The 27163-nt window shown below is 35.6% G+C and overlaps 1 protein-coding gene across 6 annotated transcripts in view; it reads right to left on the bottom strand.

Moving 5' to 3' along the window:
- The window catches only part of LOC6050393 (latrophilin-like protein LAT-2), a 161192-nt gene extending 134578 nt beyond the window's left edge, over nt 1-26614 (bottom strand). Inside the window, exons 1-3 of one of the 6 annotated variants that reach the window (XM_038264008.1) lie at nt 26468-26614; nt 25153-25191; nt 20174-21001 (exon numbers count right to left, since the gene is read on the bottom strand). The gene's annotated coding sequence lies outside the window, so the exon portion shown is untranslated. The other 5 variants (XM_038264007.1, XM_038264009.1, XM_038264012.1 and 2 more) reach the window with 5 other exon arrangements.
- Nucleotides 26615-27163: the final 549 nt, after the last annotated feature.

The following is a 27163-nucleotide window of genomic DNA, read 5'->3' as shown; positions in this document are numbered from 1 at the left end:
TTTATTATATTTATTACATTTATTATATTTATTATATTTATTATATTTATTATATTTAATATATTTATTACATTTATTATATTAATTGTATATATTTCAAATGCCTAACAACCCCAAAAAAATACTAACCCCTCTCAAAAAATAACATCCCAGGGCCTTCATATGTTTTATGGACTGAACGAGGGAGTCGTGGATCGCCTGGCCCAAGTCACATGAGTCTCATTGTCTTTTTAATCATATCATAAGAAATGATTGGAATGAGAATGATATTCTTTTAAGGTCCTTAAGATATAAGTCGGTTACTAACCAAACCGTCTCAGTTGAAACATACTGTGGTCATGGCCAAGTCCTGCCAAGACCGGGGGTACTAATACATACATACATACATACATACATACATACATACATACATACAATTTAACATTTTTGTGACATTATGTTGACTCAAAGCTGATTGTATATTTAGCCTTTTCAATGTCTAAGATCTTATCTAAATTTTTCTGAAATTCTTTGCCGTTAATCGATTTCCTTATTGCCCAATCCAGGTTTAAGCAGGATTTCCTAAAACCAATTAGGCTTCACATTCCTCCCTTTCTCCTTTACGAATTCGAATAAGTCTGAATTAAATTCTCATCAATACAGCAGGAAAGTAAAAAAAATATGAATGAATGCTGCTTGATGATGATCGTGATCTGCCAGATGATGACGGTAATGCCAACACCGAGAACGAACGAGACTTTATGTGTTGATTGTTGTCTAGCTTGGCAGCCAAGCTGACGGATGAGGATGTAAACTCTAGTAAAACGTGCCCGACACACACACACACACACACACACACACACACAAACCCAAACAAACACACACTCACAGTCGATTCCCTAGTGTCGGCAGAATAGAATGCTCAGCTCAGCAGGTCGTCGCCGTTGTACTATGTTTACTTAAGTCGATTTTGTCCTCGTTTTCAAATTTGAGAAATATCAATAATTAATGTTGCCACTCGTCATACAAAGTTTGATTGCTTGCATTGCGCAAATTTGACGCACGTCATACAAATTTTCGGTTCATAGCAGTTTGACAAGATGGCACCAAGGTGTCAAATGTGTGTATGTGGGAATTGCTGTGGCATGTAAAACGAACGCAAATCCCCTTCTTTCCTCGACCGCTTGGCCCTGGTGGTGGCGTTGGGGAGGCGCGCGGTCGCAATAAAGTGGAAAATATGTATAAATAATGAGAAAACGAATCGATAACTCCCGGTTGCCTACCTCTTGGCGCAAGGCTGGGGCGCGCTCTGTTGGAGACTGCCGGTACTAGGTGGTGTGGTGCGGGACAAGAATAGGGCTAATAGGCTAAGCCCCGGGAAGGTGGGGCAAGGGGAGTTCCTCGAAGCTTTTGTGAATGGTAGGGGGGGGGGGAATTTATCGACGACAATGTGAATACCACCATCCGCCGGTTGTGCTGCAGGTTTACGGGGGTGGTGAGACAAGGGAAGTAAATCTATGTTGTTTATCCTCCGAGCTGTGAAGGGTATAGATTGTGTGTTGTGGGAGCGGTAATAATTCTTGCTTTGTTTGCGAATCTAGTGCGCGCACGGATTGTGGAGATTATGTTCCGACACGTGGTGCCCTATTAAACATGGAACCACGATGTGCGAGTTATGTTAATCTTTTTTTTCTTCATGATATTAAAGGCGCAGACATGGCAAGATTACATGTTGATCTTGGGGATTTATATACCCATCTGAGATTGGGTAGTCCGTATATGGTAAGGGTCCCGTACTGTTTTGTTATAGAAATCAAATTAAATGGAAGTTTAACAGACACGTAACCAAAGCATCACATTTGTTTCGTGACTTTGGAATTCTTTTCCCAGATAAATGAAAATTAATTATATTATTGATGTAAAACGTTAATGCAAACATTTCCAAATATTGAGGGAAAATGTGTTTTTTTTTTGTCGAAATACCAACAATTGTTTGGGAGCGGTCGTGGCTGAATGGTTACGATGTTCGCTTTATAAGCGAATGGTTCTGGGTTCGATACCCATCTGCTCCCAACGAGAAAGTTCTGGACTCATTGAATTTGGAATTAATGAAAAAACTTCAAGCTCACGGCAGGCTTCGATCCCCTGTCCTTAGGATTGGCAAACAAAATGATTTCCACCTAACCGTGGAGCCATTGGTAGCTTGAGGAGGAATTAGACTGGTATAGTTGAATCCAAGAATCGGACAAAGAGTCAAATTGAATGCAAGTTTGAAAATCAGAACTCAAAACAAGATTGCATGCAAGATTGCAAGCGCAGTTGAAATTGAATCTAAAAATACCTCGCTATAAATAGCCTGGGCGACTGATAGAATTCATCCGATTAGAGATGAGAAGAATTGTTAGCATTTCCATTAGAAATGAGAACACACGATGAATTCGAACAACAATGCCAAATGTCGTTACCACTCGCCTAGGGTGGCTCCTAAGACCATTCACCTTCCCAAAAACCGTCCAACTCCAAGCGAAACTTACTTGAGGATACCGTGGAGATTTTCCCTTAATACTCTTAAAAAAGTGGAGCATCAACACTTCCCGTCTTCCAATTCCCTTTCCTTGTCCCTGGTGCGCGGTGGAGATGGGAGCGGCCGGCAATGGACCGCTGCCATGGTGGTGAGAATCTGGTTCAGGTGGAATTGGTTCTATTCCCAATTATCGATTCCTAGGCAACTTGGGCTTAGACAATCATCACATCACATGGCGAAAATCCAGTCTGCAATCCGCTAAAATCACCGTCTCCTAGCGAAGCGAAGCGCAATACCAACAATTGTTTGAAACATCAAACTTTTTTGTATTCATGATTATTATTCATAACGTATCATTAGAAAGTTTATACAAGTCTTCACACAATACTGGATAATGTTCATCACAAAGGGTTTGCATGTATTCTTCACGAGTTATCAGAATTTGAGGAGATTTTTTTTAAATACGAAGTTTTAAAAAAAAAAGCCATAGTCTTAACATTTGAATGCAAAAAGTGTTTTAAATGCATTCAACAGTTAAGTGAAATTTTGCTTTTTTTTTGAAAAAAAAAAAATCTCCCTAGGTTTTTTGGGCCAACTTTGAAGAAGGGAGGAGGGAACTTAAAATAAAATTTGTACCAGTCTTATTTGAATTACTGGAAAGTCAGGAAAAGATCGGGAATTTGAAAATGGGATTTGATTGGCCACCCTGTAACCACAATTGATTTTTTTTCTATTCCAAAATCGTTCAAATATTCATAAAACTGTACCAATAGATTTCTTCATAGAACTTTTTTCGTGCTTTCAGGGGTTACATACATGTATATCGACAAAAAAGTCAAAAGTTAGTGTGAGCACACATAGGGTGGTCCAAATCCGGACTTTTTTGGGGCTACCCCCTGAAATCAAAGATTGACCCATCACTAGGCTAAATTCCAAATTTGAGCTCATTCTGACCACGGGAACCCCTCCCTCCAATCGCTTAAAGTTTGTATGGGAAAAATCGTCAAAATGTATGGAGAAAAGCAACTGTTTTACTTTTTTACCTGTGGAAGGCGCCATAATCATCCGATTCTTTCCATTTCTCAAATGTAGAACCATCATTAAATTTAGAACAACTTTCCCGAAGACAGCATATTTTTAGGATTTTTTCCCGCGAAGTTATTAGCGCCCAAAACTGGCCATTTTTGCGCGGCCAGCTGTAAGGGGCTACCTAACAACGATGTTTATTTCCAATTCGTACACGCACGTGCTCTCTCTCAGGTTCAAACTCTCTCACGAGCTTGCTCGCCTGCCTGCCTGCCTGTTTACCTACAAGCGCGCGCTGTTTCTCTGCTTGGACTTTTGTCGTCGTCGTCGTTTTCGTTTGCTATCCGCTGCGCTGCGTTTCTGGCATGTTTATTATAATTTTCAACTAAAATAGCAGGATTGTTTTGAGATATATTTAGCATATAATTTCTTAAATTATGTCAAAAATAAAAAAAAAACTGCGCTGAAAAAAAAAAGTTTAAAGAAAAGACAGCTTAGGCTCAATTAAAAAAATATAGCAAATTTCATGAGAACAGGGTTTGTTTGTTTTTCCAAGCACTACACGCAGTTTTTCGTATATGCTAAAGAAACATGATAATGATTCAATTATTTGAAAAAAATCTTCACGTAATACAAATGTTGTTCCTTTAGGTAGTTTGCTTTAACAAAAATATACTTTAGTACAAATCAGAACAAATCAAGGCAATTTTACAATTATTGCTGCAAATTTTCATTCATACTCTCTAAAATTATTTTTTTATTCTTTCTGGAAATTTCTTTCTGTGTTCCCGAGCAGACGGAAATAACGCGGGAATAACATTTTTTGATATTCGAAAATACTAGACCAATAACATTTTATGTTATTTGTAACAAGATGTGTTATTCGGCGTTATGATTTTTTTGTTATTGGATTGTTATTGTAATAACAGACTAATAACATTTTTAGTTATTCTTCGAACAAATCTTTGTTATTATTTTTTGTTATTTTAACAACTAATCCGATCATCCCAATAACGTTTGTAGTTATTCTTCCATAACAAAAAATGTTATTCCAAAGTTGTTTTGGCTTTCAGCCAATATCAGACTAATAACAAATTTTATTATGATAACATAAACTGTTATTCAACTCTTATGCTAAAATTGATTTTTCAAGAAGATTCCATAACACTTTCTGTTATTTTAACAGTATTTGTTATTGAAATGGCATGAATTTTGTTATTACCGTCTGCCCGGGTTCCTAGACCACCTGCAACAAATATTGCAACTGTTTATCATTTTTTGTCAGTTTACCTGTAAATTTTTCGTTTCAGGAAACATCTCTTTCTGCACAATCGTTAACAACCTTCAGATCTTGCAGTTGCGGCCTTCCTTTAAGATACTCTTTTGGATTCAGTTTTAAAAAAATCTAAAGCAAATTCGTTGCTTTTTATCTAAAAAAAACTTCATGGTATTTCTTGTAAAAAAAGCAAAGCAATCCACTTTGACGACCCCCGGGTCCCCTGTGGGCTCTGTTGAAAGTTTCTGCTCATTTCTAGGCGTCCGAAGGATTTGTGTGGTGAGTCACCCAAATCCTCTTTTACGCAAATGGACCGACGTTTTACTTCCCCATCCGATAGAAGGCATGGTATTTCTTGTAACAAAAGCAGATAAATTAAAATCCAAAACGTTTGCAATTAGGTTTGGATCAGAACAGATGACGATTCATGGATGAACTAATTCATCAAATTTGTATTCTCTCTCACACGCTCTTATAACGTCATGATTCGAATTCCCGGACGCTTCGAAACCCGGACACTTCAACTTGTTTTGTCAATTATTTGGATATAAGTTCACATTATGAATGTCAAAACTGTGTTATTTGATGAATTCTAACATCAACATTCATTTAAAGTTTGTTTGAACGCTGTAGTTAATGCAAAAACAATAAAATAAAATAAAATTATAAGTTTACCAAAATTGCGAAAAATTTCAACTGAAATATTTCATAGGCGTCCGAAGCACAGGGAAGGCAAAGCAGAAATTTATGTTTTGGATTTTCTTAAATTCTAGCAAATTTTAATATAAACTATCGATTGTTTTGATGTTAACAGCTTATTTGAGACCTAAAGAATGCTATTCACTAACATTTCAGTCCAAATTTGTGCGATTCATAAGTAAAATCGAGTGTCCGGAATTCGAAGCAAAAGTGTCCGGATTTCGAACCAGCTTTTATCAGTGTCCGGGATTCGAAGCACAACAAGTCATCTTAATTTTAAAATTCTGATGAAAAATTGTTAGAAAATACATATTTTGCAAGCATTTTCTTGAAACTGACTGTTCATACTACATCCTGATGGTATTTCTACATTTCCAACTTATTACATGATGTTTTGCCAGCTATAACAAAAATGATATGCTATTAAGTGTCTGGATTTTGAATCATGACGTTAATATGATATCTTTTGTTGTGTTTGTTGTTTCAATACAATCCTGCTATTTTAGTTGAAAATTATAATAAACATGCCAGAAACGCAGCGCAGCGGATAGCAAACGAAAAGGACGACGACGACAAAAGTCCAAGCAGAGAAACAGCGCGCGCTTGTAGGTAAACAGGCAGGCAGGCAGGCGAGCAAGCTCGTGAGAGAGTTTGAACCTGAGAGAGAGCACGTGCGTGTACGAATTGGAAATAAACATCGTTGTTAGGTAGCCCCTTACAGCTGGCCGCGCAAAAATGGCCAATTTTGGGCGCTAATAACTTCGCGGGAAAAAATCCTAAAAATATGCTGTCTTCGGGAAAGTTGTTCTAAATTTAATGATGGTTCTACATTTGAGAAATGGAAAGAATCTGATAATTATGGCGCCTTCCACAGGTAAAAAAGTAAAACAGTTGCTTTTCTCCATACATTTTGACGATTTTTCCCATACAAACTTTAAGCGATTGGAGGGAGGGGTTCCCGTGGTCAGAATGAGCTCAAATTTGGAATTTAGCCTAGTGATGGGTCAATCTTTGATTTCAGAGGGTAGCCCCAAAAAAGTCCGGATTTGGACCACCCTTGCACACACTTTCCCTTTTTTAAATTCTGGTTTCAGGGCATTAAAATATACATTTTCACCTACTTACAAAACAAATTTGAAGATATTTGGTTGCATCATTGCCGAGATATATCAATTTCAAGTTAGCAGTTTCAAAAAACGGGTGCCATGATATCTCAACACTGTCTTGACCAAATCGGCTCAAAATTTTGGTGAAGACTCGTTAAACCGATTCCGTGTGCATGACGAAGCCCGAGTTTCAAAAACTTAATTTTACAAAAAGATATAATTTTTTTTATATTTAGCATAGCATAGCATTGGTATCTACCCGTAGCTGCTACTTCGTTATTGACCAGGACCACCAAACATTGCTCCGTGGACCACAGATGAAAAGTAGGAACCAATCAACACCCCTTCGCAATTTTCAAAGGTCCCTTTCGTGCTGATCAATACCGACGCCGGCCACGACCAGTGGTAGGGTCACGGGGAAGTGGATGGGAATGTTAGTCCGATACTTGAGTGATGGGACCGCTGCGTCTCCGACAAAGTATCACATGAGTTTTGAGGGGTTAGTAAGATGGGTATGAGGTCAGGATTCACTGTGGTAGGTGATGCGACCATAAGCAATTTGTTTATCGGTTGAAATTTTAAAAATCTTAGGCAGCCGGCTGCGGAAAGATAGCTATCTAGGGATTTAAATATAGTATTAATTCGACCACGATTCTCCATAAATTCTCCGTTGGCGTGCCTTCCGAGCATAGGTGATGTAGGAAGGGCTTCATTTTATAAAATGATTTTATATCATAAGCCTTAAAACATATTCGACGGCCTGCCTTCCGATAATCGATGATATGGAAAGGACTTAATCCAGCAAAACGACTTGCTAGTCTCAAAAAATAGGTACGTTTTTATAGAAAACTATAAAAAGAGAAAAACACACAAAAAAACTCATCGGCCAACGAACGCAAGTAAAATAAAACAATGAAAAAAGAAGAAGGTAAAAAAACAGAACTGCGCGTCCCGAAAAGCACTACACTAATCGATATAATGTTTTGCTATTTTTCATATAAAAAATCCGTTAATTTTTAATTTTTGTATTTTTTTTGAAAAAAAGCTGGTTTTTAAAATTGGGCTTTGTCATGCACGCGAGATACATCTTGAGAGTCTTCACCTCAAATTTCAGCCAATTTGGTCCATCCCATCGCGAGATATCGTGGTACCCGTAAATCATCTCGGGCTTTAGAGAAAAACGTAAACAAAGTTTGACAGCCCGATTTGCGCATGGCAAAATGTTGAGCCTAAATCGTCTCTTTCTCAGTTTAATCATGATATTTCTTCATGAAACTTTCAGAAGTGATTGAAAAACATCTTTTAAGTGGATTTAATAAATTTTCTGTAATATATAATTTAGTGATTTTCTACATGTATGTAACCCCTTAAAACAATGAATGGCTTGTTTTCTTATTTTCTGTAAAAGCTTTTTCTTCATTTATTTTCTTTTATTTATTCAAAAACTTTATACACTTTCAGCTTTTAAAATAATTTTAATGTTGTAAGCGATACCTTAAAAGAAGACAAATTTGTTTTCATGTCTTTTTTTTTGCAAAATGACTTAAAATAGTATGCAATTTTTCTTCAGCTACTGGATCCACATTTTTGTACAACCTCTCCTACAGTGAGCGAAAGTTTTGAGGTTGAGATGGAGTCACGCAGTGAAGACTATTATGTGCAGTATGAATTGGTAGAATACTTTCCCGATTTTGGCTTTAAACAATCCCATAGGTTAAAATCATAGTAAAAGCATTCTGGTATATTTAATGTTTTATTAAAATTTGTTAAAATTATTACCTTGTTCCCACTTGTTTAGCAAAACCACACGTGTGGTTGCGATGAGAAAAGAACTGTCTCAAGTGCTTTGAATTACATTTAACTGGGAATAGCCACTTGGGTGCGGTTCGAACCCCAAAACCACTTATCGTCTGGCAGGGTTTGGCTCTGCGGTGGGAAATGGAAATACCCCAAACTGAAAATAACCAAAAATCCCACATCTGCAAGAACACTTCGTGGCCCCAGAAGCCTTCTTTTTCACCATTTGCGGTTGACGTGGAAACACCAGACACGTTCGCCAATTTCATCGAATCGAAGCCATCAGCCACTTACTTCCACACTATTAACCATTGAAGCGCCGCGCTGCCTCTTTTGCAATTATCGTTCACTTCAATTGGTTCCATTTTAGTCGTACTTTGCTTGAAATTCCTGCACGGGTCGGGCCGAGATCTTCTGGGGAATTTTCACGACCATTTTTTAGGGCATTTTCCCCCCGTTCGTGGATATTGAATCAACGATTATCATCGAGTTGCCAGCCGGGTGGAACGACCCCAGGCTGGACAGAACGGCCTATTTATTGTGATAACATTGTGGAAAGTGAGAGGAAATTGAAAGAAAAGTCTTTTCATTGCTCTTATAACGATAAAAGCAGAAAATTCCAGAGGAATCAGGAACCAAAGAAATTTATTTTTAAATCACCATGCGTCTCCATCAAATTCAAGCCAAAAATGGTAGCAATTTGCTCAAATGAAACAATTTCAATAATTGCTCATTGGGCGAAATATCCAACATCATAACATTCCTGATAACGCAAACTATCAGGAACCAGCCGACTAATTGTCAATTCGTCGAATGATACCCGAAATGATTTGTTTACATGCCGCCACCCAATATCATTGACAAACAAAGCAATATCTGCATTTCGCGGGAAAGGTCCCGTGGTTTCACAGAATCCATGTTCAACGTGAATGTAAGCCTTCCTGAACGATCATAGTTTTGCCGCGGTATGCCACGTGGTCGAAATGTGCAACCCATGTCGATGTTGGGGGGAAAAAGAGCCGCTGGTTATGGCTTATGGGTTAAACTTTTCTCCCTCTGCAGATTGGAAATGGCTTTTGGGGATTGGAGTGTAGTCAGACATTTAGAAGGTGGTAGAAAATTCTGGGTCGGTTGTTTTACATGTCGTCACACGTGTGCTTTCTTTTGACATGGTCAATCTTATAGATATTTTGAATAAAAATTGTTTAGAAATTTGATCTATAAAGAAAACAATAATTATGCTGAAGAACTATGTCTTCAAAGAAATCCATAAAAAATATTAAAAAAAAAACATTTCTTATGTTTTTTTTAATTAAAAAAACTGCCAAAAGTGTCTCTCCTCGTCCATCACAAGAAAAAAAATTTAAGAGCTGAGAAAAATCTCTATCATTATCTTTCACGAAATTATTGATCCGACCTTTGGTTGCAAAGAATCGAATTTACGAAAATTAGTTTAAGTAAGTGCTACCCCCTTATTTTTCAATGGATGATATCCATCTTTTCAATTATGTTTTGGGTGGGGAAAACGACTGTTTGTATGAATTTTGGGGTTTTTTGTTTCGGCTGATCAGTCAATTAATATGCGGTTGGTCCGTTTTATACCAATGCCAACGTTTCGATGCTATTGGGGGGCATCTTCATCAGGGCCTATTTATTTTTCAATTATGAAATCGATTTTTTATGTTTAAAAGTGAAACTATTATAAACAACATTTAAATTTAAATGCAATTTGATGTAAATTTGTAACAAATTATACGTAAAAAACATGATTTTACGTGAGATTCAACCGTTTACGTCGAATCTCAAGTTTACATCAACTGAGTTTTCATGTGATTCGAGAAATTTCTGATATTTTTTTCTCTATAAATTAGCTAACAGGTAAAGGGTGACAATAGGGTGATTAAAATATAATGGAGTATTAACACATTTTCGTATTAAATTGTGCAAATGTAGCCTTTCGATGCATTTTGGTCTACAAATAGTCAAAATTTTACATTTTAGCTGAGTTGCCAGAATAATCTGGAAAAATCTGGCAAGCCTCTTCTCTCAAAGCAATGAGCAATGGTGTTCAAAAACGGTGTATTTTCACTTTTTTACAGTATAGCTTCTGGAAGCAGAGCTTATGGAATTTTGACTATTTTGAGTCATTGGCTATAATCGTATGAAGAATCATAAAATCATCAAAAAAATATAGTGTTTTGAAATCGGGATACAGCTATCCATTGCAATTATAATTACATGATTTTTTTTACAAAAATACGTATTTTTCATGTATTTTGAAAATGCATATTTTTCGAAAATATACTCCAAATTAATGTTTTTTTCTGTATGGTTGTTACATATTCGGGGTTCTTCATAGATTTTGAAAGACATAACACTCATTTAAAAAAAATCTGAAAATTTTCACAAAGCTACGTATTTTCGAAAAAATACTATAAATTTCATTATTATACAGTATGGGTACCAAATGATGAGACATTTTTCAAACATTTCAATAGCAATAATATTATTTGTGAAATACTCAAAATTTTCACAAAACTACATATTTTCGAAAAAAAATACTCAAAATTTCAGTATTTTACAATATGGGTATCAAATAATCGGAAATTATTCACACATTTTTATAGCAATAATATTTTAATGAGAGACACAAAATTTTCACAAAACTTCTTCTTTTTGAAAAAGTATAAAAATTTAATGTTTTTTTTTTCAAGATGGGCATTAAATGATTGAGTATTTTTCATACATTTTTCAAGATTTGTTTTTTATTTAACTCAAAATTATGACAAAACTACGTAGTATAAAAAAATGCTAGAAATTTCAGAAATTTTAGTTTTTTGATTTTTTTTAGTATTTAAAGAAACGTAGCTTTGCGTTTTTTTTATAATTACAAAAAGTGTTATTATTTTTGAAATGTATGAAAAAATTCCGATCATTCGATACCCATATTGCAGTTTTCAATTTTTTTAGTATTTTCTTAGAAAACAAAAAATTTCCGATGTTTTGATACCCATTTTCAAAAATACTGGTAATTCGAGTATTTTGCCTTCCTCACTGAGGTAAGGCTATAATCCTGCTCTAAAATTGAACTTTTTATTAAAAGCTCGAAAAACCACCTTGATGTATACATATCGACTCAGAATCGAAAACTGAACAAATGTCTGTGTGTATGTGTGTGTGTATGTGTGTGTGTATGTGTGTGTGTATGTGTGTGGGTATGTGTGTGTGTATGTGTGTGTGTATGTGACCAATAATGTCACGCAGTTTTCTCAGCACTGGCTGAACCGATTTTGACCAAACCAGTCGCATTCGACTTGGTTTAGGGTCCCATACGGTGCTATTGAATTGTTTGAAGTTTCGATTAGTAGTTCAAAAGTTATGTATAAAAATGTGTTTTCGCATATTTTCGGAAGATGAATAAATGGCAGTAAACTGAACCAAACATCATCATGTTATACATCGTTATTTAGGTAATTGAAAGACCTTTCCAACGAGTCCACAACTTTGAAGATCTGGCAACCCTGTCTCGAGTTATAACCACTTAAGTGATATTTATGTACCTTTTTGTAGCCGGATCTCATTTAAATGTATGTAAACAATGTCCGGATCCACCATCCGACCCATCGTTGGTTAGGTAATTGAAAGACCTTTCCAACGAATCTACAACATTGAAGATCTGGCAACCCTGTCTCGAGTTATAACCGCTTAAGTGATATTTATGTACTTTTTTGAAGCCGGATCTCACTTAAATGTATGTAAACGATGTCCGGATCCATCATCCGACCCATCGTTGGTTAGGTAATCGAAAGACCTTTCCAACGAATCTACAACATTGAAGATCTGGCAACCCTGTCTCGAGTTCTGACCACTTAAGTGATATTTGTATACTTTTTTGAAGCCGGATCTCACTTAAATGTATGTAAACAATGTCCGGATCCATCATCCGACCCATCGTTGGTTAGGTAATCGAAAGACCTTTCCAACGAGTCCAAAACATTAAAGATCTGGCAACCCTGTCTCGAGTTCTGACCACTTATAATGCCACTTATGAGCCCTTGAGTGATATGTGTGTTTTTTTGGATCAAATTTGTGTCTTAACCCATCATATTACATATCACCCATTGTTGGAAAAGAGTGAGGAAGGCACCAACCACATAGGTGGATTAAGTTAGTTTTTTTTTTTCAAAATGTATCAGTACTTGTGAAAATTTTGAGTTTGTCACAAAACATATTTTTGCTATATCGAAAAATATTAAAAATTTGCGATCATTTGATACCCATGTTGAAAAAATACTGAAAATTTGAGTATTTTTTTCGAAAATGCGTAGGTTTGCGATAATGTTGATTATTTTCAAAAATTGTGTTTCAACTTACGAAATGTTTCAAAAATCCCGATCATTTGATAACCACATTGTAAAAACTTAAATTTTTAATATTTTTCTGATAATACGTAGTTTTGTGAAATTTTTTAGTATTTCACAAAAAAATATTATTGCTATCGAAATGCATGAAAAATTTCCGATTTTTAAATACTTATAATATCGAAAACGTTATTTTTGAGCATTTTTTTTCGAAAATACGTATTTTTTTAACTTTGAGTATTTTTATAAAATGTGTTTTATATGGGAATTCTCTACCAACTCACACGAAATCGGGAAAAGTTGCCCCGACCCCTTTTCGAGTTGCGTGAAACTTTGTCCTAAGGGGTAACTTTTGTCCCTGATCACGAATCCGAGGTCCACTTTTTGATATCTCGTGACGGAGGGGCGGTACGACCCCTTTCGTTTTTGAGCATGCGAAAAAAGAGGTGTTTTTCAATAATTTGCAGCCTGAAATGGTGATTAGATAGAAATTTGGTGTCAAAGGGACTTTTATGTAAAATTAGACGCCCGATTTGATGGCGTACTCAGAGTTCCGAAAAAAAAACAGATATTCATCGATAAAACACTTTTTTTTTTAATTCGAATGTATGAAAAATCCTGATCATTTGATACCCGTATTGTAATTGCAGAAAAAACAATGTTGAGTATTATTTGAGAAACATTGCGATTTTAAAATACAGGCAAAATAATGCGTATTTTTAAGAAAAAAAATCCTTTAATAATAATTGCAATTGATAGCTGACATCATCCCGATTCCAAAACACTATAATTTTTCTAGGTTGATTGTTTTTCCATAAGATAATAGCCAATGTCTCCCATATAGCCAACAGCTTCAGTTATGCACTGGGCCGGGGCAGTGCAAAATCGAGGCGAGCAAAACCGGGGCATGACTGTAGGACCTTTCCCAAAATCAACTCTAGAAATATTGACAAAAATTCCCTTGTTCTTTTCCCCGTCTACTTTCCATACTTCCTCAAAAAAAATCAGAGAGCAAACAAATTTTGGTATGCATTAAAAATTTTATTGGAGAAAAAACTTTGAAAATCGATTTAAATTTTTAAGAATACATTGTACAATGTTTATTTGCATTTTAAATCAGTAAAGGATATTAATTCTATTTACAAATTTTGGAATCTATTTGCCTAAAAATATTATATTTTTTGCTTGAAATTTGTCATTTAGTTTTTTAAATATATTTAACACTAATCTTGAGCCAGTTTTTTTAATCTAATGCATTGAAATACATGGACTATGTCATAATAAATATGGTGAGCATACGAGAATGTCTTTATACCTTTCTTCATCAAGTCAATCACCTTTCTGAGCAGACCGAAATACTTGACAATAACTTTTTTTGATATTTGAAAATACTAGGCCAATAACAAATTATGTTTTTTATAACAAGATTTGTTATTCGTCGTTATGAATTTTTTGTTATTGGATTGTTATTATAATAACAGAATAATAATATTTTTTGTTATTATTTTTTGTTATTTTAACAACTAATCCGATCATCCCAATAACAGCTGGAGTTATTTTTCCATAAAAAAAATGTTATTCCCGAGTTATTTTGGCGTTCAACCAATATCAGACCAATAACAAATTTTGTTATGATAAAATAAACAGTTATTAAATCCTAATGCATAAAAGAATTTTTCAAGAAGATTCCATAACACTTTCTGTTATTTTAACAGTATTAGTTATTGAAATGGCATGAATTTTGTTATTAACGTCTGCCGGGTTGCATCTTTTAACAAAGCTAAAGGCTCTTTATCTAAAATATTATATTTTTATATAACATTTATTATAAAAGAAATATAATCAGTGAAATTTGATCTCTTTTTATCAATGTATTTATTTTGGAGTAAAATTTGGTACCCATATTTTCCTACTTCTCAAATCTTTTTTCAACTGTAGCCTTCAAATGGTCCACGATACTAGTAAAGTGGCCCACCGCACGATACAAGCTTGAAAGCAAATGCAAATGTTGGCGGGATTTTGAAAGCTTTCACCGCGTTTGGCCTTTTGATGATTTTGGGCAAACTCCCTCACCCAGCGATTTTGCGTGGGCGGTGGTGGCGGCATTAACCGAAAAGTTGAAATGCCAGCACCAATTTGCTAAGGGCACCCATAACAGAATAGGTTAGATGGATTCTGGAAAAAAGTTATTAAAATTTTTATTTTGAATTTTTATGTTTGAGATACATTTAAAAATATTCAATTCTATGAAATAAAAAACCTTGTTTTGTTTAATTTCGACGTCCAGTTGAGTCTCAACAAAACCACCAACAAACCACCCACCCTAAATGGATCGTCACGCTGTTGAACCGCACTCAAAATAGCTCTTCCATTCTGACGCTCTCGGAACTGTCAATTACAGTTTGAAACCGGTCCTCGAACATGTGGCCACAAGGTTCAATCAACAACCACCAGCTACAACAAAGAAGGATAAAAAAAAACGATCGAATCTGGTCCTCATTTCAAGCGCCTGCAGCAGCCAAACTTCAATGGGCGAGCCTCTGGCACCAACAGTTTGAGCCTGGTCCATTCAGAGAGAAATGCTCGATGAATGACGAGCCAACTGAGTGACGGCGTTCACGCAATCAATGTCGCGCGCACACACACACACATGCCTCGATAAATGTTGGCACTCTATTGTGTGCGAACAAGTTTTGTTTAAGGACTGGGAAAGAGGGAAATTAAATTTCCTAAAAGTGGTTTCGATCAGTACGAAGGATTGTCAGAGTAATTAAGGTCATTATTATTATTGGCTAAAATATATCAAAAAGATTATGATGATACGTGATTTCACTTCCTTTTCACAGGTCTATTTATACCATCGAGTACGAACACTCGACTGGCAAACGCTCTCGAGCGACAGTCGTGGAGGCAATCTAAATTTAAGTCAAGTTGGACCACTTACAATTCAAATGTGCTGGACTCCCGGGTGATTCCCGGAGGAAATTCGCCAGACTATTCGTATTTCCATGAATGGTCGTGACAATTTCGAAAAGTGGATTCCTGTATAGAGATGATTAAATTGAAAGTATTATTCACTGATTTTGTGGACTGTATAATTTCAAAGAAATACAATTATTTTAAAAATGTTTGTTAAAACAAGTACAGTTTCAATATTTTGACAACCCTTTTCAAATAGAATGAATCGATTGGTGCAAAATTTATTCAGCAGCATTCTGACGTTCGCCCACATGAAAGAACACAGAAGCGCAGTCGATTTCCTGTTCCGGGGCTGCCAACCGCTCGGAAAACGGTTCTGCATCGTTAATTTTGCCGGTAATGGTTGCGGGGCGCTGGCAATTGATTGAATAGTGGATACAATGCAATCGGAATTGATTTCGGAAGGAGGCCACTTCACCCGGAAGGGAGACTGTGGATGATTTGAAATCTGCAACGATTTTCATTCTTAGAAGAATTAAACTCAGGATTTGTTCTCAATTTGCTCAAAAAATCAACCAGTTTTACAACAAAAATGTTAAATATTTAATGGAAATCATATAACATTTAAAGTTGCCCCCTAATTCAATTTCTGAGCACTGTTTTACTTAACTGCAAATTGGTCTCCATCATTCTGAGAGTTTGATTAAAATATTTGAAGATCTAATCGGACTTTTCGACGCTGTCGTGCTATATTGTCGTATGTCGCTTTTTGACGTTCCGAGACAAACGCGTTTCAATGTTTGACCTTGATTAAACATAAACAAGAGCACGCAGTGTAAACAATAACAAACACGTTTTGTTTGTTTGACCAGTATGTTCATTGCCCGAAGATTGGTTGAATTTGATTGCCGGAATCCCGAGTAATAATTGAAAATGTTTACGCTAGTCGAGTTCGTTCCTGTGTCAAACGCGTTCTGACCTGAAATTCTTTTGGCCAATTGTCGCACTTACATCAATTTTCAGGCTATGTCAAGATAGCACGACAAGATTGAAATTTCTTTCAAATGAAAAGTGACAAAAATGCACGGAGTTTTTTCAGTTTTTATTGAATATCTCAGGATTGAAATCGAATTTTTGGGGATCTATAAAGGTCAACAGGTGAGACATTGTGAGCGGCACAAAATGCACACATTCTAAACTCAATTTGGTTTGACTGAATTAATCTATAGTGGTCCAGATCACAAAATTAAATGGAAATTTTATTTTCTATGCCTTCTACGATAAAATTTACCAATACATCACACATCAATCCGTAAAATAGTAGTATATGCAACAAGTTGCAAAAGAGCATTTTTTCAGCACGAGTCGTACATTTATCCAACGAGGTTCACCGAGTTTGATAAATACGAAGAGTGCTGAAAAAATCAAGTTTTGCAACGAGTTTCATACAACATTTTTTGCAATTCCAAAAAACACACACTGAGTGAAATTTTATGTCAAATTTTCATGTATTTTGTCAATAAACCGTTTAAGTAAATTTTTTTTTGAAAACTGTTACTTTTCGAAACAAGTGCTGAAAAGTTCAACTTTTCAGCACCCATTTGAGTGCTGAAAAGTAGAACTTTTGAGCATTTATTTTGAAAATAGTAGTTTATGCAACAAGTTGCAAAAAGATGATTTTTTCAGCACGAGTCGTACATTTATCCAACGAGGTACACCGATTCGATTCTATTATTTTTGGTACAGAAAAGTAGGCTATTTCGTAGTTCAAAAATGACAGGAAAAGTGAGTTGTTTCGCGACGGAATTGCAAAAAACTGTTTTATCGTTACCATTCAATTTTTACTAGCCCGCAGAAATATCCCATACGCATTTTCAACACTTTTGAGTTATTGATTCAGTTTCTTAAAAAAAAATCCTTTGTTCTAGAAAACTTGAGGAAATCCAGTTTTTTATTTCGTGAAAACTTAGGTGGCCGCATGTGTGTGACGCCTTTCCTTGCGTTTGTCTCAGCATACTGTTTTTGCATATTGGACATTCATGCGAACATAGACAGTTTAGAGCTTAAAAAAACCATCATTTTTATTTTTGAAATTTTTCATGCTAAGCCATTTAAAAAAGGTTGATGAGAATATTTCACAACAATAATATTAGCAATTAAAGACAATTTTTGATTAAAAGCTTAAAATTACTTTGAAAAACATGAAGTTATTTTTTATAATATCGTGAAGGTGGTACCATACACTTTTCTGGAAAATCAAAATTTCACAAATATAGATTCCTCAAATTCAAAGCAAACAATTCTGAACTTTTTTGATGTGATTGATGACCTCCCCTTTGAAACGAAATTTGGTGCATTAAAATTAGCGCAAGTCAATTCAAGATATTTGAGTTTGATAGTTGCATGTTTTAAACCATAAGAGGCACAGTGGTCCTGGTCGCAAAATTAAGTAGAAAATGAGTTTTCTGAAAATGGTAATGTTTTAGAGCTTTGGTGTCTTCAAAAGAGTTGTTGCAAATGAGAAGGGACAACTTTTGGTTTGATTGAAAATTTGGGTGGATCACGATCAGGATGATTTTGAAAATCTAAATTTTTAATGAATATTTTTGCAACTATTTTGTCTCCTAGAAAATTGTTGGGCTTGCCTTCTACTACCAAATTTATAAAAAGCATCTGACCAAATCTTCTTACTTTACTTTACTTTCATTGGCGCCACACCATAAGCTTGGCCTGTTGCACGATTCTCCGCCAACAAGCTCGTTCCATGGCGAGGACCAAATCTTCTAAAATCAGTATTTTGGACGTAGAAATTCTGAGTTAAGTTCTAGAGAAAAGTGATGTTCCGGAAAGCTCTTAATATCCAACATTTTCATTTTGTGACAAGTCAATTTGAACTCAAGGGTCAAAAGTTACAGCAATTTTTAGGTTAAAAAGATGTAAAGTTTTAAACTCAAATATCTCGAAAAGGCGCAGGCCACATTTTTAGCGCCAGGTTGCACTCGAAATTGGAGAGGACGCATACTACCAAAATAGGGGACAACTCCCGGGTGCTTAGGACTACCAGAAACCAGAAACTTGGTGAGATCTATCCAAACTGAAATTTTCACATTTTGCCTACTTTTCAACAATTATTAAATACGCGCTGATCCCTGTTTTGCCTGATGGGATTGGAAGTTTAAAGATAGGTCTGGTTCTTGTACTATGTTTAGGCGGGGCCAGACAATGCCCAATGAGCTTGGAATTGGGCCGCTAGCATCTCTGCCATTCTGAAATGGGTCATTGGAAGCAGCGCGAGGGCTGTCACCAACTAATACCCAGGACTGAGATAAGCTGTATCAGCTCAACCCAATTCTGATACAAACTATACTTTCCCATAATTTCGCTGCCGGCCAGCGGGTATTGGATTGGACCACATACACAGGTTGCATTCGAAATTGGAGATCTAGAACTACAAACGATGAAAAAATCCCAAGAGTATTCTTCTTAAAGCTCGAAATATCTTCATTCGGAATTGTGAAAAAGTTTATGGGAAAACCCAGTTTCCACTTAATTTTGCGATCTGAACCACTAGCTGTAATTTTTGACCAATGAGTCTGAAATATTATTTTTTTCGAAAACGAAAGTGTTTGTTTTTATTTTTTGAGCTACAATCGTGGTCTGAACATCACTTTTTTATTTAAAAAAAATACGTTGAAATTCTGCTTTAACTAAAACTGATGTGTGAGGGTGTGCTCTGATGCTTTTGATAAAATTAGTCTTAGAAGCAGTAGTTTGAGAGGTAAAATTTTGGTGCCTTCGGTAAAGTTGCTTGGACCTGCATTAATTTTGTTGTCGTTAATAGAAAAGTTAATAGATTTTTAAGAAAAAATATAGGGATCAAATGACTACCGCGCTTTTGAGCGTCAGTAAAGTTTTGTTGATGTTGAAAGTTATTCAATGTTGGTTATATTCATGAGTAAGGCTACCAACTCGGCTCTCATCGCGGACTTTTAGCAGGCGGGATTATTATATGGAATTTTTGTGTATTTATTTTTAACACTTATCAATCTTCTTGTAAAAATCATTGTTTAGAGAGATTTTTTTTACTGATGCTAATTTTTTGGTTCATTTGAAAATGTCGGTTTAAAAGGTGACAGTTTTTTCAAAAGATACTAAAATTCTAATAAATTTTCATCAAAGTTGTAACGTTTTGTAAATGTGTATCAACTTAAGTGATTTTTTTCTAATTGTCTTTTTGATAAAATCGATAATCTTTTCTTTTAATCAGAAATTTGTGAGAAATACAGTGACCCCACATTTAAAAAAAAGAAAAAAAAACATATCACACAAATTAAATGAAACAATTACCCAAAACCCGAAAATTGTCAAACCCCTTTTTAAGGTCTTTTCCCGCCTTACCACTCCCAACTTTTATCTCTAATCCAAATTAATTGTTTGAAAACTGCTCCGGTGTATCAACCACAGAGAAAACCCCAACAAAACTTACCCGTCTTCTCCTCCCACCTCGGGAACCGTCAACAAAGCTTAATCCTTTCAACTGCGCCGGCAACACCTGTCTCCACTTTATCCTCAGCTTCAGCAGCAGCACGTTCCTCCACCCACACACACACACGGTTCTGTTTGCGGGGGTTGGAAGTTTTTAATTTCCGCCCATATTCACCCACAGTAACCGCCTCAAAACAATTGAATTTTTCGGCGATTTAATCAACTTTTCAACCGATGAAATCGATCACCTTTTTCCAAGGAGGTCTAAACCGTTTTTCATCTCAATTTCCCCGGAACCAAAACACATAACTTTGAACTTGAATTCGGGAAAAATTTTTGGGAACCGGCACACCTTTTGCCAGTATTTATTATTCACGGAAGCGTGCTGTTTATCCTTGTGCTCCGCCGGCCAAATGTCCTCTTCCCAGGGTCGTTGGGGCTGGGGCTGGGTGGGGGTGTCGGAACGGTCACTTTTTCCGATAAATAACCGCCGGCCAGGAGACGCACTTTCTGGGCGAAGAAGACCAAATCCTGCTGTTTTCACTCACTAATTTTGTCGGTTGAACCGATAAAACTGGGAACCCCCTTTTTTCTTGGGCCACTGAATTTTAGTCATTGAGGCGAAATTGATGGAGGAATTCTCATCACGTTGAACTGCGGATTTTACTGCTGCTGCTGGATGGAAACGGCTAATCGGTCCAGGGGTTAGAGTTGCGTCGGATACAGATTGAATATTGGAATTGATTTCCTTTCCTTTTGCACGAGAACACAACAACACGTCGGTATTGAGTTAATTAGGTTGATATGATGATTTGTTCGCAGATACTGACTAAATTAGGGATTCGGAATTAGAGGGAAATATATAATTAATGGAGTCTCTGATACAAAAACGTTCTATCCTGTACAACTAACAGTTGCTTCAAAAATTATCAAATAAATCTCTATAACGTTAAATTTAAAGATATACTAAGTTAATATAAGAATCATTTCACCTCAAATTAATCATCTCTCGAATTCAACATTTTCTGATTAAACTTAAATCTGGTGAGGATTTTCGTACTTTTTAAACATAATGTACGTTCCGGATCAAATGCAGCAATTTTCATTAATTCAGATACGCATAAATGCCACACACGGTATGGCGGAAGCAAAATATAAATATAATAAATTAAGATGACTTATGGTAGGGGAAAAGCATCTAATTCCAGCGTGCCTCTTATGTTGGCAGGTCAGAACTTTGACATTCAATTAAAGCTAATTAAAAGCGTTTTCAACTGAAATCGAGTGATAAATAGCTCAATTAGGAGTTAGCAAGCAAGTTTCTATCAAAAGTTTTGCAAAATTAGTAGTTGAAATCAGCAAATTGGATGGAGTTAGGAGCGAGTGCTTAACCTGCCAAACATACGAGAATTTCCCCTAGATGTATACGTAGAAAGTTGAGTTTCACTTTCCATTTTCTCAAAAACAAAAAGTGTTTTCTCATGGGAGGAGGCGCATGGTGGCTCAAGTGAATTTCAATCATTTGTTAATAAGCCTAGTTATACGTCGTATAGAGAAATGTTTTGCATTTATTTTACCTTTATGTATTATGAACATGCCAAAAAAGTATTTTTACATATTTTTTTCATATTTAAGATCAGGCGCCTCCATTAGTATGTAATTTTCACCGAAAGAATATTTTGAATGAAATTTAAAATAAGAAAATGGAAGATGAAACACAACTTTCTGCGTATAAATCTTAACGTAGTCATCTCAACTTATAATATTTTGTTTCTGCCATACCGTGCCCTACATCTCATTTGAGTTTTTGATGCAGTTTGGTTTTAGGGCATAAGAATTTTCGTAAATAAAAATAAATAAAAATTAAAAATATATCTAGAACAAAGTACTCCAAGCAAACTCGAAAAAAAAAACCCCACTTTTCAACAAAATATTAAAATGTATCAGAAAAGGTTTTTCCAAGTATTAAAAATGTTGACGTTTATTTTACTCAATGGATTTGTAGTTGTATAATAGTTCAACTCTTATAATTATCAAAAAAAAAAAATAATATTTTCAGTGAACATTTTGTTTTTGATTTGAGAAATCGTGGCAAAAACCTTTCCATAAATGTTGTTTATTTATTGTAATATGATAACAGGCAATTTCAAGAAATTTTTTGAAGTTAAATTATTTTTCAGAAAAAAAAACAGAACAATTCGAGTTCATTCAACAATAGTAGTTTATGCAACAAGTTGCAATAAAAGGATTTTTTCAGCGCGAATCGTACATTTATCCAATGAGGTTCACCGAGTTCGATAAATACGACGAGTGCTGAAAAATCATGTTTTGAAACGAGTTCCATTCAACATTTTTTGCAATCCGGAAAAACACCCTTTGAGTGAAGTTATGAGTTAAAGGTTCATGTATTTTGTCAATAAACCGTTTAAATCATAAAAAACTCGAAAAAAAATATTCGATTCTAACTGCTTTGATATGTTCTACAAAGTTGGAGAGCTTGTTAATGTATTGCGCCCTGCAGACAAAACCGTTAAAAATTGGATTTTAATACATTTTTCGTATTTTTGCCATATCAATTAACACTTCGAGTATGAAGAGTGAACAATATGCAGCTTGAAGAGCGAGGTTTTGAAGAACAGTCCCTTATTCTGGGCACCCTAATATGCAGTCATAATTAAAAGTGACTTATTATTAGATACAAAACAAAATATTATTTTTATGATTCATAGGTATATTTAATTAATAAATTCATGAGAAACTGTCAACTATGTATTTTCTCAAAAAAAAAAACTCAAATTAAATGTTTTTGTATTATGAATATCAAACGGTCAAGAATTTTCCATTGTTTCAATGGACTGACAAAAAATTTGACACCCAATGTAAAAAAAATAAAATTTTAGGATTTTTTTTTTCAAAATAAGTTCTTTTGTGTAGGGACCATCCATAAACCACGTGGACACTTTAGGGGGGGGGGGGTATGGCGGTTGTCCACGATCCATACAAAAAAGGTTTTTTTGTATGGACAATTGTCCACGAAGGGGGGGGGGGTAACAGATTCCCAAAAAAGTGTCCACGTGGTTTATGGATGGTCCCGTAGAAAACTTATATATTTGAAAATATGCGTTCAATTTTGGACTATGTTCGGATTTCAAATAAACCTGTTTTTCTGTTATATATTTGTGTATCAACAAATAACCAATACTATAGACATATTTTTAGCGTCAAGATTTGTAACAAGAAGTTATGCAAAAAAATAGCTAAGTTTTAAAGCTTACTCTAACGATGTAAGCGAAATGAAATTTAAAGTAATTAATTTTGGCTTTAATCGTCATAAGTGATCATTAGCTTGTCCCATTTTGAGGTCATGTCAAGGAATTTCAGGTGCTCTCTTATTATATGATAGATCATGATGTTAGGAACAATGTTTTTTTAGACAAGAAAAAATAATAAAATACTTTCTCGTTCCCCCTCTTCGATTTACTGAAAAAAGTCACTTTTTTGAACAAAATATTTTTCCCAGTTAACCAATTCATGCAGCTTGTAGGAAATATCACGGCAAACATTTTTCCTTCTGAGAAAATGCAATTTTGACACCCCAGAGCCGAGATATTTGAGTTTTAGTGAAAAAAAGTGCCAATTTTCAAAATTTCTCGACGTCGTGTAGTTAGTAGGCCTTGCTTATGAATTCTGAGAAATTTTGAAAATTAACACTTTTTTTCTCACTAAAACTCAAATATTTCGGCTCTGGGGTATCAAAATTGCATGTTCTCAAAACGAAAAATGTTTGTCATGAAATTTCCTACAAGCTGCATGTATTGAATTTTCTGGGAAAAATAGGCTACCCAAAATTAAATGAGCATTTCTGAAAAATGTTTCGAAAAAATGTGACTTTTTCGACATAAATCCAATTGGGAGAGTCCAAAAACTTAAATTTTGATCCAATATTGATAGTTCATCTTTATCTATGGACAAAAACCTATCGTTTGAAGATAATACACACATGATTGTAAGAGTTTTTGTATTCATTAGAAGCGATTTTAGAAATTTTTTAAATTCCTTTTTCAGTAAATCAAAGAGGGGGAACGATAAAGTCTTTTATTATTTTTTCTTGTCTAAGAAAACATTGTTCCTAACATCATAATCTAGCTAGTGATCATGAATCCATTCCTGAAACACTCACAGCATGTTTTTCAATTTAAATTTGATTCCAATGCGCATAAAATACGACATGGGGTTTCAAGGGAGGATAAGTCATTTATTTAAGGTTATCTTGGAGCAGGTTTGATATTTTCCAATTATGTGTCATTGCATTAAGAACACGTTTTGATGCTTAAATCTTTATAAGTAAAAATATAAGTTATTTAAGTGAACCTGTGATGATTCTTTACTTGCTCCAAATTCTGCTAGCAGTATTTTAAAACTTGTTCAATATTATTATTTATTATTTCAACCAATTGAATGAAAATGTTAAGCTACGCTTCACGATTAAAATCGTTTCGAGTGTTTTCACTTGAAGGATCTATAATTCAGATTTTCAAGAGCTTTTGATCTGCGAGATTTTTTCAACTTACGCTTTGGCTTGCCTTTGCCATTCAAATATGCATTGATTGAAAAAAAAGAATCTAAAATAAACATGTTGACAACAGAGAAACAGAGGAAACTAAACATTTTTCAAATTAGCCGAAAGGTTCTTGAAATGAAAATTAAACTAAAATCGATTTGCTGGAAGTAAATAGCATAAAAATTAAAAAAAAAATTCTTTAGTAAGAAAGGCAAACAACTATTTTTTTGCAATTCTGCTGTAAAACTGTCAACTTTTCCTGTCCTTCTCGAGAAACGAAACGGCCTACTTTTCCCTACCAAAAATAACAGTGCTGGAATGTTCTACTTTTCAGCACTGTAATGGGTGGTGAAAGGTTGAACTTTTCAACTCTAGTATCGAAAAGTAACATTTTGCAATTCCGTCGTGAAACTACTTACTTTTCCTGTCATTCTTGAACGACGAAATAGCCTACTTTTCTGTACCAAAAATAACAGAATCGAAAAGCAACACTTTTCAAAATAAATGCTGAAAAGTTCTACTTTTCAGCACTCAAATGGGTGCTGAAAAGTTGAACTTTTCAGCACTTATATGAAAATTTGACATAAAATTTCACTTAGTGTGTTTTTTATGGAATTGCAAAAAATGTTGTATGGAACTCGTTGCAAAACTTGATTTTTTCCGCACTCTTCGTATTTATCCAACTCGGTGAACCTCGTTGAATAAATGTACGACTCGAGCTGAAAAAAATAACTTTTTGCAACTTGTTGCATAAACTACTATTACAATCACAATCGCAAGCAATTATTTCAATTTGATTTGAATATGATTGAATTATGAAATGACATTTCAAAAATAGAGATGCAATTTTCTTTAGGTCATCTAAATGCTGATCAGATTTTTCAATAAATCGTTACGGCATCTTGAAAACGATGTAATTTGGTCTTAAAATTGAATCTATAAATACCAAACAAGAAGATCTTTTAAATAATAAATCAAGTTTTGAATCTGGCACGTCACTGCGGTGAAGCGGTAAACTTTTTTTAATTTTTTTTTTAATTTCATTTATCAAAAGTAAGTAACACTTCAAATGTCGCAACGTGTTTTTGTCATACTGCACACACAGCTGATAAAGGTCACATTGTCGTCACCATCAAGTAATATCCTATTTTTAAGCTCCCAATCCAGCGGAAACCCCACAACTTTGAACTTAATTCACGTCTTCTAAATTTAGCCGGTCGCTGTATAAAGTCGCAGTCTCAAACGCAACCAGCAGACACTCCCTTTCTTCACCCCCGCACATGTTCTTCCTTTCTTCCGTTCCGTGGGCAGAGCAGTTTTTCGATTTCCTTCATTTTCTAGGGCGGCGACAGCCGCTGCAACCAACGTCGAAACTTGACCCACTGCTGTATCGACCCCCTCGCCGACGACGACTGCTAAGGAAAAGCCGATTTTCTTCCAAGATCCGTAAATCTTGGCGGGTGCGCCGCAAATCACCACCAGCAACGTGTGGTAGCTTTCAGGACGTGATCCTGATAAAAATCCATCGCCACCGTTAATATCCACGGAATCTGCTACTGATAAGCACATTGACAGGACACACAAACACATTAACCTCTGAGTAAGTCAACATCGTAAAAAAGTGTAAGATTTAGCGTTGAAATATTTTTTAACTGCTCAGAACATTATTTACAAAAATGTACACGAAAATACATGTAAATTTTAATCCATCATCCACTCATCAATTTTACACACATTTCATCAACACAATTTAATATCTCGCTTTGATGGATTGCACACTGCGTCTTGGAGCCTATCCGTGGCCGTTGTAATCCCACCCCGGCGCGCGGTTCACCCGAGGTCACGTGGTCCGACCCGCCACTGCAGCTCGACCGACAACAACTGGCCGTGCGGCAGCACGGAACCTGCTTCTTTAAGGACGACATGGACGACAACACCGGCGTGAATCCCATCGAACGGGCTTTCGTGGAGTTTGCGCAGCAGGCGAGCTTTGGGGGATTGTTTACTGTTGGGTGAACGCGATGAACCCCCCCGATGAAGTTCACGATGAAAGTGAAAGAAGTGAAGGTTATGTTTTTGGATTCGTTTTGAGGAGAAGAGAAAAAGTTTTCCACCCCAACCCAAAGCTCCCCGTTCCGCGCAGAAAGGAAGGTGAAGAAATTCATACAGTACCAACGATTTGTTTTGATTATCTTTCCGGCGACGAATGAACTTTTTCGCTGCCGAGAGAGGAGGGGGATGTGATGCGGATTTTGTCAGACGTTTTTCCAAGGAAATCGAAAGAGTTTAACCAGAGAAGGAAAACGGAACTTTTTTTTGGGGTGGGAAGGAAGATGGTACTGGTTAACGAGCTGGAATCCAGTCGCTTTCTTGTGATATCGATCAGGCTGAGAGTTATTGGGGCTGGTAAAGGACGCAGCATGATAGCAG

This window comes from Culex quinquefasciatus, chromosome 3 (assembly GCF_015732765.1).
Source record: "Culex quinquefasciatus strain JHB chromosome 3, VPISU_Cqui_1.0_pri_paternal, whole genome shotgun sequence".
Taxonomy (NCBI): Eukaryota; Metazoa; Arthropoda; class Insecta; order Diptera; family Culicidae; genus Culex; species Culex quinquefasciatus.
This window is presented reverse-complemented; position numbering and strand designations above follow the sequence as displayed.